Below are 5,514 nucleotides of genomic sequence, written 5' to 3' on the forward strand. Positions count from 1 at the left end.
GATCACGTCCGTCCATTTCAGGCTTAAAAATTGTAGTTCTCCCGGCGTGGGCGCCGATGGGCCCTGGGGTCGCTCGGCTAGGGGCTGGGGGCGGAAACAGGCCCCGCGGCCCAGGTGGAGGACGGAGGCCGGCCTGTGGGCGGGGCCACGGGATGAGGGTGGGGGCAGATATCCAGGGGCGAGATTGGGGGCGGAACATGGCCCAGCGCGGGGTTTAGACGTCGGATGGGAGAGGCTGAGGGTGGGGACTCACGCTGTCAGGCGCTCATCAAAGACTTGTCTGCTCGCCTGTCCTCACCTTCTTGGAGCCGTTACCATGATTCTATCTTAATAATGTGCCTGCCAATCCATGAGATGGTTTATCGCCTCCATTCAATAGATTCTGTATTTAAGCTTTATTTCCCCTCATTTCTTTTTATTTGCCTTGGACACCATGTCAACCTCTAATCATTGATTCCTTTGTGTTTTCAGTGTAATGCCATTTTTATATAGCTTTAATATTTTTCTTCTTCAAATATGTATTTCCGGTTTTTATTTTTCCTGTCTTAACTCCCATGGACCTTACCGGTCATGGCCTCCCATCCTAAGTTTTGAAATAGTACTAATACCAGGCTTCCTAAGTCAGAAATTGTTCTATACTTTGGGTTTCAATGGGTGACCTTCGTGGAGTTAATAAAGGTCTTTTTAAATCCAGATTTACTAGAACATTTTGCCAAGAATTGTTCATGTGCATTATTAAATGTGTTTTATGCATCTATTGAATTGATAACTATTTGGCTACATTAATGTTTAATCTGTTCCTGTACAAAATATTTAATTTTTATGTAGCCAAGAAATTCTTTTTTGAAAAACAATTTCTGGGTTTCCTGCCTCGTCTTAAAAATTTTCCTCGAACTCTAGATTATTTTCAATTTTCCTAGTTTTGTTCTAAAATTTATTATTTTTAATGACATTTTAGTTTTTAATCCTCAAAGAATCTTTTTTGGCATGTGGTGTGGGATAGTGAATCAAAATTTTTTTTCCTCCAGAAAGATGGCCACTTGATGTAGTATCATTTATTGATAAACTATCCTTGACCTACTGATTTGAAATTCCACATTTATTAAATAATAAATTCCTATATATACCTGTACCAATTTCTAGACTCTTCCATGCCAGCAATATTTACTTATGCCCATATCATACTCTTTTAATTACACTACTTTTTTATTGTTTTAACATTTAGAATTAAAAATACAATAGTTGCTGAAGTGTTTTTCATCTCACTACTCTAGGTAATCCAGAGACATTTAGTTTTTTATGTTCCTAATGACGTAGCTTCTCATGGTTTTTTCTTTTGTTTGTTTCTGCAACAGCTATAGTGAGACATAATTTGCAGGCCATACAATTTACCCATTAAAAACTATACCATTCAATGTTTTTTAGTATGTTCACAGAGTGGCACAACGAACACAAAAATTTTAGAACTTTTACTTCCCTACAAGAATACCATTTGGCTGTCATACCCCCATTTTCCTACTCCTTTAATATCTAAGCTGCCAAGAACTTATTTTCTGTCTCTATAGACTTGTGTTTTCTAGACATTTCATGTGAATGAAATCGTACAGTACTTTCTAATTGGTGTGTAGTGGTATCTCATCGTTGTCTTATTAAGGTCCTGTGTAATTTTTTTCAGCAAAGTTTTGTAGGTTTTAGTATACGAGTTTTTTTACCTCCTTGGTTAAATATATCCTTAGTTATCTTATTCTTTTTGATGCAATTGTGAGCAGAGTTTTAAAAATTTCTTTTTCACATTGTTTGTTGTTGTGTATAGAAACACACTGATTTTTCTTTGTTGATGTTGTACCCTGTGAGATTGATGGATTTGTTTATTAGCTAGAGTAGTTTGTGTATGTGTATGTATTAACCACATATCTTACTTTTCTCAATCTTTATTATACATCTAACATTTATATGTGTTGAGCACCCACTATGTGCCAGGCACCATGTGAATCCCTGGAAAGACGCTGGAGAGTAAAAGCAGTCACATTTTCTGACCCACCAAGAATCATAAAATTGCCAACATGAGAGCCAAATCAAGAAATAGTACAGGATGCTGGACTTATGGGCCTCACTCACTCTGTCCTCCTGACCCTCACTCTCTGTTCTCGTCCCACTAGCCTCTCAAAACCCTTCCATTCCCAAGCTCACTGACCCAGAAGGCCAACATAAATCCTGTTCTCTCAGCCTAAAATTATTGTCCTTTCCTTGTTTTCCCTGGTTAACAATTACCCATCCTTCCTCTCATAGCTCAAATATCCTTATTTTAGAGAAGACTTTTCTACCCACCTCCCCAGACTAAATTGGTCCTCGCTGATGTTTTCTAATTGATTGTATTCTCTAAGAATTAATGTCTGACCTTTTTTCTATCATAGATATTTAAAATTTCCACCATAAATTTGCCTTTTAATTTTTTAAGGATGTCTTGAGTATAGAAAACTTGCATATTTTTAACTGAATCTATCATTGGCTTATAATTATTTGTATATATTGTTAATACAACACATCTCAACTTCTGAGCATGTACACTTGAGCATATATTCTCGCTCCTACTTTGTGTTTTATTCTATTTTTCAGATCCTGGTGTTATTTGGTCTCAGTTACCACCTATCACCACTGGGTGGGGGTCAAGAGCCACATATTCTGAGCCTTCTGCTTCCAGCTGAAATCCCAGGGGCTGGAGCCCCGCTGAGAGGGTGGGGGGAGGGGCGCTTTCTCCTGCGTGCCCTGGGGGTTTTCTCCCTCTGTTCTCCTGGGGTGTTGGCTTGGTAAGGTCACCCCTTGTGAGCTTTTGTCCCTGTAGAGGGCTTTCATTTAGGCTGCAAGGGCCTTTGGGAGTCCTTGATGTTCCTGAGAACCAACATCCTCTCCCCCCTTTCCTTCCCTCTGCCACTGTCCCAGATCGCAGTCCTTAGGGGAGGAAGGGAAGGTTTCTCTCACCCTGTTCCACCTCCTCCGAGCTGGGCTCCAGCCTCTCCACCCTCCACGGTATGGCTGCGCGGGTCTCTGCAACGTTTTTTATGTTGTGTTTGGATGTCCTCTGTTGGCCTATGGATGTTTATTCATTGTATGTTGGAGGGGAAAAATTACTGGAAAAACTCACTCCACCATGATGCTGATGTCACTCTTGTATTTTATTCTAATGGTTGTGTGATTTTGTTTCCTCCTCTTACATATATAGTCCACATTTTTTCCCCTCTTCTTGAAAGAATTCACATGGCAGGCAGTCTTGGAAAGAGGGAGCCATAGAGACCTTCATTAATTAGAAGTGCTACAGGAATATCAAACGAGGTAACAGACCTGTTGTGTTAATAATGATCAGAATTCCATCCTTGATGACTACCCTAGTTTAAGGGAAATTTTATAAGTGATAACCATGCAAAACAGATTTATTATGATGTTAAGAACAGATGTTAAGAACGTTTTCAAGTGTCCACCGTATGTGACAGGAATCTCAAGAAAAATTACATGCATTATCTCATTTAATTCACTCATCAGTCTTACAATGTAGAGAATATTTACTACTCCCATTTTAGAGGTGACGTATCTGCAGCTAAGAGAGATTAACTCAATTTCTCAAGGTCACACGGATTGTATATTGGTGTACCAAAATTCAATTCTTGAAAGTCTGACTTGAGATTTCATTTTCTAAATCATATCTCTATACTGTAATTTGGGAGATTTATATATCATACTTAGTATTAAAAAGAATAGATTAATAATAATAATATCTATGATTTATTGAAATCATACTGTGTGCAAAGGAGTTTCTAAACCTCAAACCAAAGAAGATAATAGCAGTAACCATATTTTCAGAAAGAAAAAGAATAAGCCACATGAGAGTTAACTTTGTCATCGATAGGGAAAATCAGGTTATAGAATTAAGATTGTTTTAGTTGAGGATCCACATCTATTATAACTATCATAGAGCTATTTGAATGAAGGAAGGATGGAGATTATCAACAAAAAGACATTAAATGTCTTCAATTATTTTGGAAGGGTCATACCATAGAAGAAATTGGTTTATGTTGATAGCCTCAAATAGAATTAGAATCAGTGAGTAGAAGATAAAAAGAGAGTTCTTCTAAATTTTAAAAAGGCTAAATAATTATGTGTAAATGAAAATGGTCTACCATTTGGCTGAGTGAATTCACTGTGATTGGAAGGACTAAGAACAGGTGAAGGATGTCCACGCCAAGATGGAATCAAAAAGTAAAGACCAGCTGAGGTCCAGTTGGCTGTTCACCAAACATTGTCTTTACCTCTTCCTCCAGCAGACACACCAGCTACAAGGAAACAGGAAACCACACAAAAGTATCAGAATTGCTCCTCCTTGGTCTCAGAGAGTCCTAAACTGCAGCCCCTGCTCTTTGGATTGTTGCTGTCCATGTGCCGGTCACTGTGCTTGGGAACCTTCTCATCATCTTGATCATCGTCTGTGACTTCCACCTCCACACCCCCATGTACTTCTTCCTGTCCAGTCTGTCCTTTGTAGACGTCTGTTTCACCTCCAGCAGTATCCCAAAGATGCTGGTGAATATCCAGGCAGAGAGTAAAGACATCTCCTATATAGAAGGCTTCACTCAGCTGTATTTTTTATGATGTTTGCTGGACTGGATGGTTTCCTCTTGATTGTGATGGCTTATGACCAGTTTGTGGCCATCTGTCACCCTTTGGACTACATGGTCATCATGAACCCATGCCTCTGGGGCCTCCTGGTTCTGATGTCCTGTTTCATCATTTTCTGGTTCTCCTTGCCTCATGTTCTACTGTTGAGGCAGCTGACCTTCTGTGTAGGCACTGAAATTCCACATTTCTCGTGTGAACTAGCTCAGGTTCTCAAATTAGCCTTCTCTGACACCCTCATCAATAAGATGATCTTGTATGTGGCAACTGCCCTGCTGGATGTGTTTCCTCCTGTTGAAATCCTCTTCTCTTGCTCTCAAGTTGTCTCCCCCTTAATGAGGATGTCCTCTGCAGAGAGAAAATATAAAGCATTTTCCTCTTGTGGGTCTCACCTCTCTGTAGTCTCCTTGTACAATGGGACAAGCCTGGGGGTCTATTTCAGTTCTGCCATGACCCATCTTCCCTCAGTGATGTACACCATGGTCACCCACGTACTGAACCCTTTCATATACAGCCTGAGGAACAAGGATGTGAAGGGCACCGTTTTGTCCATGATTGGTCACTGGCCTCAGAACTAAGTGGACATTTTGGGCCTCAAAAGCAAATATTGTGAATTTAATCTCCTGGTTCTTTTTCTCTCCCAGAAGGCATGCTTCATTTCTTCTATTCTCAAAGCAACTATGACTTTGCTTTTATTTGATTTTGTATTAGTTGCCCCTCAATAACCTCCTCAGTAATCCTGTTATGACTTTTCTTTCCTAGTTGTAGCCTATGAAGTTCTGTTTTTGTTCCGCTTTGTTGCAGCCGTTCCTGAGATTTCCAACGTTAGCCCTGAAGCCCTTATGTCAA

The 5,514-nt window shown here is 39.8% G+C and overlaps 1 pseudogene; it reads left to right on the forward strand.

The window, feature by feature from the left end:
* Positions 4,336 to 5,243, forward strand: OR7D21P (olfactory receptor family 7 subfamily D member 21, pseudogene; annotated as a pseudogene).

Source organism: Equus caballus, chromosome 7 (assembly GCF_041296265.1).
Source record: "Equus caballus isolate H_3958 breed thoroughbred chromosome 7, TB-T2T, whole genome shotgun sequence".
NCBI lineage: Eukaryota > Metazoa > Chordata > Mammalia > Perissodactyla > Equidae > Equus > Equus caballus.